Source organism: Ammospiza nelsoni, chromosome 28, assembly GCF_027579445.1.
Source record: "Ammospiza nelsoni isolate bAmmNel1 chromosome 28, bAmmNel1.pri, whole genome shotgun sequence".
Taxonomy (NCBI): domain Eukaryota; kingdom Metazoa; phylum Chordata; class Aves; order Passeriformes; family Passerellidae; genus Ammospiza; species Ammospiza nelsoni.
In genome coordinates this window covers 5,253,008-5,267,955 of record NC_080660.1, presented here as the reverse complement: position 1 = coordinate 5,267,955, position 14,948 = coordinate 5,253,008, and the positions used below count along the sequence as shown (strand labels likewise).

At 57.8% G+C, this 14,948-nt stretch overlaps 1 pseudogene; it reads left to right on the top strand.

The window, feature by feature from the left end:
• Positions 1-585: 585 nt before the first annotated feature.
• On the top strand, positions 586-14,202 carry LOC132084895 (Fc receptor-like protein 2; annotated as a pseudogene).
• Positions 14,203-14,948: the final 746 nt, after the last annotated feature.

Here is a 14,948-nt window from a genome sequence, read left to right as displayed (position 1 = left end):
TTGGGCCCCAATTTCCTTCTGTCTCCCCTTCCTTGGGACCCCTATCCCTGGACTGCAATTCCTATGATCTCCAACCCCAAGGAACCCCATCCTGGTAATTCCAGACCCTGGGACACCCCTTCCTTTGGGGACATTGATTCACCAGGACTCTCATTCGCACAGGGTCCCCCTATCCCCTGGCACCCCCATGCCATGGCCCCCATCCCATGATCACAAATCCCTGGAGGCCAAGTTGTTCATGGACCCTCATTCTCAAGTCTGAGTTCACCCAATCCTTGGGACCCCCATTCCCATGGGACTCCATCCCTGGGCATCCCATTCCCTCAGACACCCATCCCTGGCTCCCTACACCACCTCAAAATTGTGGCAACACCATGTCCCCACCATGTCGATCATCACCCCCATGTCCCACAAGATCCCCACCCTGCCCCATCCTGTCCCCACCCTGCCGCCACCAAGGGCCACCTACACATGGGGACAAGAGGTGACCTCGCTTCCTTCCCCTTCATCCAAAGACCCACCAGCCAGGGGAGCGGTGGCCACAGCAGTGAGTGACAGCCAGTGCACATGGCTGGGGACACCGGGATGGCCGGGAAGGTGGCGCTGCTCCTGTGGGGTGAGTGCCCCGGGCATGGGCCTGACACGCCAGGGATGGGGAGGGGGCACAGGGGGGCTGTGGGGTCTCCTGAGGTCCTCAATGCCAGCAGAGCCAGAGCAGGGCATGGAGCCCTGTGTGACCAGAGTTGTGGGGTGGCTGTGGAGACAGAAACAGGGGGATAGACATCTGGGGACAAGGATGTGGCAGAAGGAACCTTGGGGCTGGGGTAGCTGTGGGGACAGGAGAACAGGGATGCAGGGACAGGGAATAGGGCCAGGTACCATGCAGATGGGCCATGGGGACAGGTGCCATTGGAACAGGATCATGGGCACAGGACCATGGGGACTTGGCCGTGGGGACAGATGCTGTAGGGCTGGTGGAGGCGGTCAGTGCAAACATGGGATGTCCACAGTGTCCCCATGACCTTTACCGAGCCCTGTCCCTTCTCCCTTCCAGCCCAGACCCTCGGCCTCGCTGGTGAGTCCTCAGGGGATGCCATGGCCCCACCCCACTGTCCCCAGCCCCATGGTGGCCCTGGCAGGCTGGTGTCCCCTGTCACCCACAGGTGCCCAGACCACCCAGCTCCTGGTGGAGCCCCCCTGGATGCCGGCGGTGCTGTGGGACCGGGTGACACTGACCTGCCAGGGCTTGGGGATCACTGGTGCCACCACCTGGTACAAGGATGGGCAGCGCTGGGGGCAGGAGGGAGGCGACCATTTCACTGTCACCGAGAGAGTCACCTACATGTGTGACAGACCCAGCAGTAGGTGCAGCCCACCCGTGAACGTCTCAGGTGGTGAGGGCGGTTTGTGTCCCCAGCTTGGCACCTGCAGGAGCCCCGAGGATGCTGGATGGGCTCTACTCCATGGGTCACCCTCTGGCGTGACCAGACATCCCGCAGAATCCCACTATGGGGGGACCCTTGTGTTGAAATTGAGGAAACCTGGTGTGCTGGTGTTGACCCAATATGGGGTCTCGGTGACATCAGGACCCTCCAGACCCCTGTGATGTGACGGCACCCCTCTGTCCCACAGACTGACTGGTGCTGCAGGTGCCAGCACGGGCACTGCTGGAGGGGAAAACGTTGACACTGCGCTGCCAGTACAGGCGGGAGAAGTTGGCCACTTCGGTGGTGTTCTACTGAGAGGAAACAGAACTGAGAGGGCTCCACAATGGGACCGAGCTGTCCCTGTCCCCTCTGCAGCTGAACCACAGCAGCCACTACCACTGCAAGGCCTGGGTGAACTACAGGGTATCAGACAGATGGGAGGTGTCCGCGCCGGTGACAGTGACAGTGCATGGTGAGCACCTCACAGCTGCCACCCCGACAGCCCCATAGCGCCTCGCCAGGGACTCGGGGTCACCATTCCCACAGTCCCCCATCTCCTGCCATAAGCTCGTCTGGGTGCCAGTGCTGGAGGGTCTCCCCAAACCCACGCAGGGGTCCCCCCTGACTCTCAGCTGCCTCAGCACCCCCAGCCCCCTGCGGCCCCAAGCCCCCCTCCTGCACGTGTTCTACCGGGATGGGCAGGTGGTAGGGGGCCCGCAGGGCCCCCGCAGCTGTTGGTGCCCGCCGTGGGGGTCTCCCCCTCAGGGAATTACCGCTGCCAGGTGCACTCCGCGTGGGGGGGCCATGTGGAAGAGCAGCACTCAACTCTGCGTTACGGTGCGCAGTGAGAGCGGGGATGGGCACGGGGAGCCCCCACAGCCTCCTCGGGTGCGCTGCCTGGGTACCTCCATCTCACCTAGACATCTTTTTTGGGTTCCCCAGCCTCTGTCCTTTGTCCCATCACCCCTCCATGGTGTGACTCCATCTATGACATCCCCCATCACACCCATCCCCTTCATCCCTATCCTCATACTGGCTGCCAGCACCTCCCTCCAGCCTCAGCCCTGTCTGCGTCTCCCCAGTGCCTGTGGCCAATGCCACCATCACCCTCAGTCCCCTGTCACACCAGCTGGACCCAGGTGACTCCATGACCCTGTGCTGCTCAGCGCAGGTGGGCTCAGCCCCTGTCACCTTCACCTGGCTGCACAATGGGCAGGAGGTGGCCCAGGGTCCCCTCCTGCAACTCAGGGCCTTTGATGAAGGACACTCAAGCACATACCAGTGTGTGTGACCACCAACCAGCTGGATAGGCACCAGGCACTCAGCCCAGAGCTGGCACTGAATGTGACACCGTGTAGACACAGGGATACAGCTGAGGTTACACAGGGTCACCAGGGAGTGCAGGAGCCCTGCGGTGATGGGTGACACTGATGTGTCCCTCTCTGGTTCTTGCAGTGGCCTCAGGGGTCGGTGGGGCCTTTTTGCTCCTGCTCCTGCTTGTGGGTGTCATTGTGGCCTGGCACCGGTGACACCGTGTGCGTGGGTGACAATGGGGGGACGGGGGTCCCAGGGAGCTGTGGAGGCCCCTAGAGTTGGGGGTCAATAGGGCAGCACCCACAGCCCCAGAAGTGTGACCTTGGCTGAGGGTCCTGTAGGGTTTGGGGAGTGCTGGAGAGTCCTGCATGGATGTTGGGGGTTCTTTCAGGGGCCCTGAGGGTTTCTGGGGGAGTCTGTGCCTGATGGGTTTTGGGTTCTGGATGCTGAGTTGGTTGAGAGCATTGGGGTGGTTCATGAATTCTGGGGATCTTCAGAGATGCTTGGGGGTTCCTGAGGGAAATTGAGGGTCCTGTAGGTGTCAGGAATCCTCAAAGTCATCAGGGCCCTGGGGACCCCACAGTCACCCCTCCCCTCTTTTGTTTGCAGCTGCCAGGAAGCAGCAGGAAAGGTGAGTGGGGGTGTCCAGCCATTATTCCCCCACCCCACATCTCTCCATCCCCTCCCACCCATCCCCCTTATCCCCACGGGCCCTCCCCAAGCCCCTGGCCCCTCCACAGGAGGGGGAGGTGCTGTACACCCATGTTGTGAGCAGCAAAAAGATGCAGTGTGAGTACAGTTGATGGGGGGGACAGTGACCCGTCACCCACTGGTGTCATCCCCACCTTGGTCTCCACAACCAGTGTCTCTTGCAGGGCTCCCCAGCAGCACTGTCCATCAGGCACCTCCGGTGACCTACGCAGAGCTGCGGGGACCCCAGGGGCAACCATGGGAGTCCAGTGACATCAATGAGATTTTGCCATGACACTGGGGGGAACTGGAGGGCACTGAGGGTGCCCACCAATGGGGACCCACTTGTGTGTGTGCTGCCTCTAAAACTGCCCCTCACCCTCCCCATGGAGTCATAAAGATCCCAAAGAACTGAGAGAAGAACAATTTCCTGAAACAGCAACCAGAGGGAATAAACCCAACAGCAACAGCAACAAGGTTGAGAGTCCAGAGTCACAAAGGAATGGTTTCCAGGGAAAGCCCCTAAAACAGAGGCAAATCCCAGATGATTCCCCCAGCATGTTTCTTCCACCAGAGGAACCTGGCAGGGCCCTCGACCTTCCTTTCACTGATGGCGAAAGCAGCCTTCAGGAGTCTCTGGATTCCCTTGTCCCCTGTCCCAAACCCCTCCTCTGTCATGTTCCCCACACCAGGATTTCACAAAGGCTCTGTGGGGGTTCCGGAGACTCCCCCTTTTCCAGGGCAGTCAGGATCCGGCCATGGCACAGGATGGGGTGTCAGAGACAGGAATTTTTGATGTCTGGAGACATTTTGGAACAGCTGTGTTTGGCAGGGGTGGGTCAGGCTCTGTTTTTGGTGAGACAGGGCCCTGTCTGTCAATTAGTCTGTCAGCCATGGCACATAGGGACAGTGTGATGCTTTGACAAAGCCAGCTCCTGAGTGGCCAGGTGACCAGAAGTGCCACCTGGAGAGAGGGCCCTTGGTGGCCCAACTGGCTTAAAAGGCAGAGCATGAGGTGGCCAAGTCCCTGACCCTGTCTTCTCTTGAGGTGTCTGCCTCCTCCACATTGGAACCCAGGAGTTGGGCACTCATTTAAAAGAGAATTATCTGCCTAGAAATGTGGGAATATTCCTGCAATGGAAAGAATACCCACTTCTACAACATTTTTTAATTTCAAAAATGATGTGGCTTCCAGGCCAAAGTCTAGGAAAAGGAATACACCTCTTTCCTAGGAAATTTATAGACCAGAACAGAACAAACAACACAAATCCAGAACTTTCCCTCCTGCTCAGTGCTGTTGGTTTTTGTGGCAGTTATAACCGCGGCCAGCAGGGGGCGCTGCAGGGAGCACCCCCGGCCAGCAGGGGGCGCTCCGGTCCAGCTCCATCCCCTCAGGGGCCATGGCGGCCTCAGCCGGGAGGGAGGAGGGAAAATCGCTCCTTTTGCAAACTCACGGGCACCAATCGCTCCCGGCACCACCACTGGCAGCAGGCAGAAGCCACCAAGGCAGCAGGTTGGATCCCAGTGCCCAGTGGCAGCGTAGCAGTGTTCCGTGGCCTGGTAAATGCCCTGCTCAATGCCCACGACTGCTCTCCATGATCCCAAATGGAAGGAAGGAAGCACCTGACCCCAGCATGTCTCGGGTTCACACCAGTCGCTCTGGTGACTTTACACCACAATTCCTGCAAACCCTCAGCCTTTCAGTCAAGTGAGGAGGGCAGGGGTGGAGCAGCTTTGGGGATGCCTGGAATCCAGACAGAGTCACTCCTCACAGCCCTACTACGGCCACAGGGCAGAGGCACTGCTTGGTATTCCCACACTTTTTCCTCTTCGCTTGCAGCCACAGCCCAAACCCAAACATTCCTTCCATGAGGTACCAGATGGCTGCTGATTTTGCTAAAGAAGGAGTGTCCAGGGCAGGTTGTTGAGCAGACTGTTTTTGTCTTTGCAGCAGTTCTGGGGCTCTCTCAGTCCCTTACCAAGAGGAGCAAATGATCAACTGGTGGACCGATTCCCTCATAGCTGCCCTTGCAGAGGGAGTTTCCGGCCAGCCCTGCTCTGAAAAACATATAAGGCCCTCACAGAGCCATTGCTTGGGCTGCCTTTGGGTTTTGTGCTTCTTGCAGGGCTGAGCAAACCACAGCCAGGCCTTTTTCCCCCACAGAATTCTCACCTCTGCAGCAGCTCTAAAGCTGCCACAGTCAAAGCCAAGTGGGTGAGGGGGACACTCAGGTGCTGGCTGCCACCTGGGGCTGGGCAGAGCAGGGCTGGGCAATGGCCATCCCTGTGCAGTGGGGCTGGGCCATGGCTGGGTGTCATGGTTTGACCCGGAAACAGGATTTCTGGGATGCTGTAGATAGGGCCAATGAGTGCTCAGATTTGAATATTGCCATCTGGCCAAACCACTGGGCATTGGATCCACCTCTGAGAACACAGGGTAGCAGGGCTCTTTCCCTGGCAGGCTCTCTTTGGATTTCCGGCAGGAAGGAGTTGGGTCTCTCCCCCGGCCCAGTTGCTGGCTGGGTGGGGGGAGGGAAAAAGCCATGCGGCCCGGCCCGGGAGAGGTAGGCCTGGCCCCCCCCCCAAGGGTGGAAGGAAGAAGTAAAGAAATGCCGGGAAGCAATGGGCAGCCTGTTTCCCCTTCCCTTGGAGACAGTCAGAGAGAGAGTGCAGCCTGTGTTTGTGGCCGTTACCTTGAAATTTAGTAAACATGTGCTGGCAGCAGGCAGCCCGGCTGAGGAGATGGGGGGGGTGTGCAGCCAGGAGTTCAGCCGCTTGGAGGAGTTTTTAACCCTTCTTGGACAATGAAAACTTCACAGAACATTAACCCTTCCTAGGCGAGTGATGAAGGTTCTGGACCAGAGAGAGAGAGAGTGAGAGATGTTGGAAAAATGGAGAAGATGGAGTGGCATTTTATGCTGGACTCTTTTGTGTAGCCATGGACAGAGCCATGTTTCCGTGTGATACAGAGACTGAGTCCAGGGGGAGAAATGTCCCAGAGCCAAAGAAGATTCAGTGTGGGTACCCCTCGGCCCCAGGGGGTATATAAAATATGGGGGGGACAGATGTCCCAAAGGTGAGATACTGTGCTTTTCTGGAACTGGACAAAGCATCCTTAAAAAGACAACCCTGGAAGCAGCCCTGATTCTTGTTCAGTGGTGAGAGCACCGGAACAAGGACGGAAAAGGCCACCACAACACATGGAAGGACTCCCTCTCCTCTTGAGGAACTGAAAGTTGAGCATTCTAAAGGGGTGGTGCTGGATCCAGAATTGGTGATTTTGGAAGAAGTATTATATTTGGAATTTAGGGGGGAGGAGGAGGAGAGTGTTTTTGTGAGGTTTTCATTTTCCTTGTGTTTTCTTTTCTTTTGTGTGTAGTTTAGTAATTGTTTTTGTAGTTTAGTTAATAAACTTTTCTTTTTTTTCAAGTGGGAGCCTGCTTTGTTTATTCCTGGTCAAAATCTCACAGCAGACACCAGAGAAAGTGTATTTTCATGGGGGGGCCATTTGGCCTTGTGCCAGTGTCAAACCTTGACACTGGGCCCCACCCTTGGATGGCCACTGGCTTCAAGAAGGAGGAATTTGAGAGCTCCTTCCTGCCCAGGGCTCCATTCCTCAGCTTCTGTTGCCAAGTCAGATCCATCAGGGGACTAGCAAGAATGGAGAAGTTTGGATGCTCCTGGAGCTGCCATCCCCCAGGACAGGAGCCCCTTGTCCAGCATGTGTCCCCCCTGGGGCAGGATCCCCACAGGACAGGAGCCCCCTGGATGTGCCCCCCCAAGACAGAACCCACCCCCTGTGTTCAAAGGTGTCAAACGGCCTCTTCTTTCTGCTACAGGACACAGAAAGTGAAAGTGTTGGGGGAGGCACAGCCAGACACCCCCATCCCCCACAGCCTCCCCAGCCCTCCCTGCAGACCCCTCACCCCTGCTTCCCCCACCCTGGGCTTCCCCCAGCCTGTTCTCTCCTCAGGTTCCCCCAAGGACCATCAAGGCACAAACTGGGGGCTTGTGAAATTGAGGGGTAAAATGATGGAAATGGAAAAAAAGAGAGAAAAAAGACCCTGGCGGCTGGGGGGGCACAGACCCAGAGAACCGGGTAATCTGTCTGGGGTGATCCCCAGACCGCTGGCACCTTGTGAGGGCTGTACTGGCTCTGGGTCACCCCAAAATCTGAAGCACCCAGGGAAGGAGCTGAGATCCACAGGTTCACAAAGTCACTGCTCATCCCTGGCACCCCCATTCCCCTGGGAACCCAACCATGGCACCCTCATTCCTTATGTCCCACCCTCTCTGCATCCTCCACCCCAGTACTCACATTTCCCAGGATCTCCATAGCCCAGCACTGCATTCCCAAGGAACCCTCTCCCGTTCATTCCAGCCATGCAATGCTCCTTCCCACAAGACCTTGATTCTCCCAGGACCTACCATTGCCCCATCCCATGACCCCAAATCCCTGTACCCCATGTTCCCTGGGGACTCCCATCCCTGAGTCCCCCCAGCTCTGGGGAAACCCATCCCCATGGCACCCCCATCCCTGGTGATTCCCCCTCCTCAGGACCCCCATCCCTGCCTCCCCAAACCCACCGAGCCCCCCACTCCTGGGAACCCCATGTCCCACTTTGTCCCACCCAGCCCATCCCCAACTTGTGGCCACCCTGCCCCCACCAAGGGTCATCTACACATGGGGAAGGACGTGACCTCGCTTCCTTCCCGTTCATCCGAAGAGCCGCCAGCCAGGGGAGGAGTGGCCACAGCAGCGAGTGACAGCCAGTGCACATGGCTGGGGACACCGGGATGGCCGGGAAGGTGGCGCTGCTCCTGTGGGGTGAGTGCCCTGGGCACGGGCCTGACACTACGGGGATAGGGAGGGGAGGGGGCACAGGGGGGCTGTGGGGTCCCCTTGGGTGCCCAATGCCAGCAGTGCCAGTCCATGTTACCCACAGTGAACCTGGGTGGGACTGGTGATGTAGGGTGGCTTTGGGGACAGGAACAGGGGTCAGGAATTTGGGGATGGGGATGTGGGGACAGGAATATGGGGACTGGCACCTTTGGGCTCAGGTAGCTCTGGGGAAAAAGACAAAAGAACTGGGATGCAGGGACAGAAGAGGACAAGTACCATGAGGATGTAGCCATGGGGATGGGATCATGGGGATGGGATCATGGTGGGGGTGACCTGGGCCGGCATGAGCTGTGTCTGTGATGTCCTCATGCCCAGAGTGTCCACAGTGTCCCCATGTTCTGTCTCAGCCCAGGGTGGCCTCTGAATCCCTGTTCCCAAGGTGGCCGTGCCACAGGGATGTGGTGCATGGGTGCCTGTGACACAGACATGGCCCCCTGCCTCTCCAAAACATTTGGGGACCGCCCTCATGCTTTTTCTCACAAGAACTGCTGTCCCCATGAAGACAGTTTGGAGACAGTCACAACACCTTGTATCCCAGGTTCTGCTGTCCCCACAGTGCCACCCTCACCCAGCCCTGTCCCTTCTCTGTTCCAGCCCAGACCCTCGGCCTTGCTGGTGAGTCCTCGGGGGATGCCATGGCCCCACCCCACTGTCCCCAGCCCCACACTGGCCCTGGCAGGCTGGTGTCCCCTGTCACCTGCAGGTGCCCAGACCACCCAGCTCCTGGTGGAGCCCCCTGGATGCCAGCAGTGCTGTGGGACCGGGTGACACTGACCTGCCAGGGCTCGGGGACCATCGGTGCCACCACCTGGTACAAGGACGGGAAGCAATGGGGGTAGCAGGGACACAATCACTTCAAGGTCACCACGAGAGGCAATTGCACGTGTGACAGACTGGGAGTGGGCTCAGCCCCCCTGTGAGAGTCTTAGATGGTGAGGGGAATTTGGTTGTCCCCAACCTGGTGCCTGTGGGGACCCCAAGGGATCTGGGTGGGCTCAGCTCCATGGGTCACCTCCTGGTGTGACCAGAGCCTGTCCCCTGCTCTGGGGACATCCCAGAGCATCTGATAGTAGAGGGATCCATGTGTTTGAATATGGGATCCCTCGTGCCCTAGGTGTGACCCACTGGGGGGATCCCAGGAAAATGAGACCCCACGCTGTGACAGGATGCCCCCCCTCCCCCCCACCCCGTGTTCCTCAGCCCAGCTGTTGTCACAGGTACTGGCATGGGTGCTGCTGGAGGGGGACACGGTGATACTGTGCTGCTGGGACCAGCAGGACAAGTCAGTCACTGGGGTGCGATTCTACCATGGAGACAAGGAGGTGGGGGGGGTCCCGCTATGGGACTGAGCTGTCCCTGTCCCCTCTGCAGCTGCACCAAATTGGTCGCTACCGCTACTGCTGCAAGGGTTGGGTGATACCTTGGCAGTCATCAGCAGCAGCAGCAGTGACAGCGCATGGTGAACATCCCCCCGGCTGGAACTCCAATCTCCTGATAGCCCCAAAGCCTCTTCCCAGCAGCCTCAGAGTCACAGTCCTCACTTCCCCTCTCCTTTCCAGAAGTCTTCCCTTTGCCGGTGCTGGAGGATTCCCCTGAGCCCAATGAGGGGTGCCCCCTGACTCTCAGCTGCCTCAGCAACCCCAGCCCCATGTGGCCCCGAGCACCCCTCCTACACGTGTTCTACCGGGACGGGCAGGTTGTGGGGGCCGACAGGTGTCCCCGCAGCTGCTGGTGCCCGCTGTGGGGGTCTCCCCCTCGGGGAATTACAGCTGCCAGGTGCACTCTGAGGGGGAGGGGGAGCTGTGCGGAAGAGCAGTGCTCAGCTCCATGTCACAGTGTGCAATGAGAGCAGGGATGGGCTCAGGGAGCCCCCACAGCCTCCTCAGGTACCCAGCCCTCCCTGGAGACCCCTAGCCCTCCCTGATGCCTGCCCGATGGCCCTCAGTCTTTCCTGGATTCATGCCTGGCTTTCCTCCACCTTTCTCGGGTCCCTTCCCGGCTCCCCCAGCTCTACATGAGAACCCCCATCCTTCCCTGACGCTTTTTCCATGTCCTATCACTGCTGCCCCAGGTTCCTCCCCAGGTCCCCCATTCCTGGCTTGTGTCCCCCCATCCCTGACCACATCCCCTCACCCCTCCCTAGAAACCCCCACCCCTCTCTGAGGTCTGTGCACGCTCCCCAGGTTGCACCTCCCCTGACAGGGTCCTTGGGTACCCTTCCTGGTGTTGCCCCCCTCCCTCTCTAGGTGTCCCCTCCCTGAACCCTCCATCCCCCCATGGGGTTCCGTTCAAAGCTCCCGCCATCTCTGCACCCCTTCTCCCTCACTGGGCTCCCCCTGCCCATCCCTGACACCTCTGGGTCCCTCCCTGTCACCTGCTGTCCTCCACCTGTAGGCGTCCCACCCTCGGGGGTGTCCCTGTCAGCACAGCCCCCGGGGGAACAGGTGGCACTCAGGGGCCGCCTGGTGCTGGGCTGCGCGGTGGCCATAGGGACAGGTCCCCTGTCCTTATCCTGGCACCGGGAGGGCTCAGGGGCATTGCTGGGCACTGGCCCCCGCCTGGAGCTGCTCCACATTGGGGACAAAGACAGCGGCCAGTACCAGTGCGGGAACAGCAATGGGGACAGTGCGGCGGAGAGTGTCCCCCTGAATGTCACCGTCCTGGGTGAGCAGGACCCTTGGGCTGGGGGTGACCACACTCACGGCATCGCTCATCCCACCTTGCCCTGTACCAGCCCCATCTGTGTCCCCACAGTGCCCGTGGCCAATGCCACCATCACCCCTGGTCCCCTGTCACACCAGGTGCGAGCAGGTGACAACGTGACCCTGAGCTGCTCAGTGCAGGTGGGCTCAGCCCCTGTCACCTTCACCTGGCTGCACAACGGGCAGGAGGTGGCCTAGGGTCCCCTCCTGGAGCTCAGGGCCATTGATGTGGGACATTTGGGCACCTACCAATGCGTGGCCACCAACCAGCTGGGACAGGACGGACACCGCGTGTTTTCTGGGCAGTCAGTCCTGAGCTGGTCCTAGAGGCTCACCCTGGCTCACAGGTGGTGTCAGACAGGGTCACCAGAGTGTTCAGGACCTCTGGGATTCAGGGTGACCCCAATGTGTCCCCTCTGTCCCCAGCAGTGGCTGTGAATGTCAGCAGGACCCTCCTGTTCCTGCTCCTGCTCCTGGCTGTCATCGGGGGCTGTCACTGGTGGCACTGCCGGGATGGGTGACAATGGGGGGGATGAGGGTCCTGGAGTGAGAGGTATCCCCCAGAGTGGGGGCAGAGATCGGCTACACCCAGGGCCCCTGAGCTGGGGGAAACTGAGCCTGCAGTGACCTCAGTTTGAGATCCCGGGGATTTGGGGGAATTTGCTGGGTCTTGATTGGGCTCCAGGGCCATCCCTGGATTTTGAGGAACATTAGGGTGGCACAGGGAGCTCCTGGAGGGTTTGGAGTGTTCTTGGAAGGCTGTGCAGGCATATTGGAGGATCTTTATTGGGGGAGTTTGGGGGGTGCCCCTCCTCGCTTGGGTTTCTGAGGGCTCAGAGGGTCTGGGATGTTGGGGATGTTTGGAGCCCTGCAGTGGTGCAGAAGTTCTGGGGAGTTCAGAGATGCTTGGAGAATACTGGGGGAATCAGGGGTCCGGTGGGAATCGGGGCTACAGTGGGGATTTGGGGTTCCCATGGGTGGTTGGAGCTGCCAAGGTCCCAGGAAGGTTCAGGGGTCCCGGGGTCCCCACGGTCACCCCCTCCCCTTTCCCTTGTAGCCTCCAGGAAGCCCCAGCACAGGTGAGTGGGGGGCTCAGGCCAGGACTCCACTTTCCCCCTCCCCAGACACCCCCCAGACGCCCCCTTAGCCTCACAGGATTCCCCGGAGTAAGGGGCAGTGCTGGACCCCAAGTCATGGGAATCGAATGAGTGGGGGGTGTGTAGGAGGGGGCCAAAGGGACACGTCACCCATGGGGGGCATCCCCCCACCCAGGTCCCCAAAACTGGTGTCTCTCACAGGGTCCCCCTGCGCCACATCCCCCCAGGTGACCAACACGGAGCTGTCGGGACCCCAAGGGTTACAGCAGGACCCCAGTGACATCTACAGGAATGTGCTGTGACACTGGGGGCTCTGGAGGTCCCTGACTAAGGGCAGCCCCCATGTGTCATCCTGCTCCCAGCTCCTGTGCGTCCCCACTGTGCCCGGGGATTGGCAATTAGTGGGGGACCCAAATGGCCTGCCCAGAGCTCCTGTTCCAGTGCTCCCAGTGCTCCCAGTACCCTCAGGGGCTCCGCATTCCCTCCTCCAGTGCCAGGGGGCACAGGATCCTTGTCCCTCTTATTGGACTCAAAATGCAGCTTTTTGATTAAACTGGGAGAAATGGTTTTTGTTTGTTCAGCTCTGCCTGGTCAGCTAGGGAAGGAGGAGGGTTCTGGTCAGGTTGTTGAGCAGATTGGTGTGGGATTTGCAGGATTTTTGAGGCTCCCTCAGTTACTTGGGGACAGGGATAGAATGATCAATTGCTGCATTTCCAAACTGGTTCCCTCACAGCTGCCCTGCAGAGGGGAAGGAGCTGCTGCTCCCTGTTTGTCCCCTCTCGGTGACACTGGCCAAGGGCTCAGGGATGTTCTGCGGTGCCGCCCCATTACCTCTGGTCCTGCCCCCTCAGCTGCCAAGCCCCTCAGGCCGAGGTGGAGCCCAGCAGCAGCAGCAGCTCCCTGAGGGCCATGAGAGCCCTGGGTTGCAGCTTGGGGAGGCCGGGGGTCTCCCCAGATGCCACCCTGATGCCTGCCCCATCTCCAGCCCTGCACGCTGCCCCTGGAGCCCAAACCCCACACCTGGTGCTCCCTGAGCAGTGTTTGAGGCCTGGAGCTGCTGCGGAGCCTCAGCCTGGCCTGGCCATTGGGCAGCCTGGAGTGCCAGGAGGAGCCAGGAGGGCAGAGGGGACTGGGAACCCTGGGGAGGAGTCCTGGGCACTGCAGGAACTGAATCCTGGCCTTGGGTCACTGTCGCAGGTCGCGGCTGGCATTGCGCTGTGAGGGCCGGTGTCAGCATTGATAGAGACAGCATCCTGTAGTTTGCATGCATGAAGCCAGTTTATTGATTTGGAAAGCTCCGTTTATATACCTTTCAGCTATAGCTACAATTAGCAGCAATCACAATGTTTACATTTCTTGGTAATATCTCTTAATCATAGCTTTGCACAGGCTCACAGAGGCACGTACAGTCTTGCATGATTTCTCTCAAACGAAGAACACCAAGCACACCATTATCTTTTGCTTCCTCCTTCAAGGTTCTGCTTTTTCTTGCCAAGGCTTGCGGCCTACAAGGGCTAAAACGTCCATGTCGGTTACAAGCTGAGCAGTACTTTCAGTCCTGCTTTCTGGCTGTATTCCCATATCTCCCCCTTTCTTTTCCACCAGTAAAATCTTTTTTATCGATTTATCAATTAGTCTTTGAACACATTGCAAAACACATGGCAAACAAATTACCATAAGCAACATTACGGCTAAAACATAAATTCCTATTTTAACTAAATTTTTAAGCCAGCCAGTAAGCCCTCATCCCTCAAGTATTTGTCCAAGAAAATCCCCATCGCTAATTTGCAATTTAGTTACACTCTGTTGAAGGGCTTGTATGCTAGCGTGGATAGAATGAGAGTGGTCTGACAGATTGATACAGCATAAGCCTTCAAAGCTTCACAGCCAGTAGTCCTGGAAGTCCTACTTCTGTTCTTGTCTTGCTTGAGAGCTGTGTGGCAATTAGGGAATTTTTCTTTTCTCTGGGCCTCATTCTCTTGGAGGCCATCGATATTTGTCCAGATGAGCAGGTAACTGTTTCGGACCTGTTGGTGATTAAAAACATGCCTACCTTCTCCCTAGGTTAGTAAATGAGTTAGACCTTCTCACTGTACACTCAATTGAAGATCTCTATATAGAAATTTTTAGAAATTGCCTCTGCACATGCAAATCTTCAAAGCAGTATCACTCTGCAAAAGATCAAATTTTATTTTATTTGCTTTCAAAATTTTTTGTGTAAATATTAGTGTAAACACTCTTGAGGAGCCATACTCTCCCATCTTTTGGTTTTAACAACATGTGTCTCTTGTTATGAACATGAAGGCAACATAAAAAAACAAAATATGCAGCAAAACAATAAACTTACACTAAGCAGAAGTAAATCAGATAATATGTACAATTACTAGTACATGAGAGACAGAAGGGTGATTTAAAACAATGCATTATCAATTCCCTAAATACTGTACCACCCCTAGGGTCTGCAGATACTGGCAAACCTCATTTTAGAGTGAGGGCTTGGAGAACCATTCCTAGATAAGATTTCCAAGTTCACTCTGAAAGGCATTCCAGCTAATATAGGTCCAAGTTTGGCAAGTCAGAATGACCTGAGTAAAGTTTTGGTGCAGAAAACCCCTGGGGACGGTGGGCACCAATGGGAGCTGGGGGCAGGGGCACTCACATGGGGAGTGTCCTTGGGCTGGAACCCCCAATGCTCCCGTGCCCCAGTGTCACAGCACATTCTTGCAGATGTCACAGGGTCCCACTGTCATCCACGGGGTCCCGACAGTTCCACATTGGTCACCTGGGGGGCTGTGGCACAGAGGGGGCTCTGTGA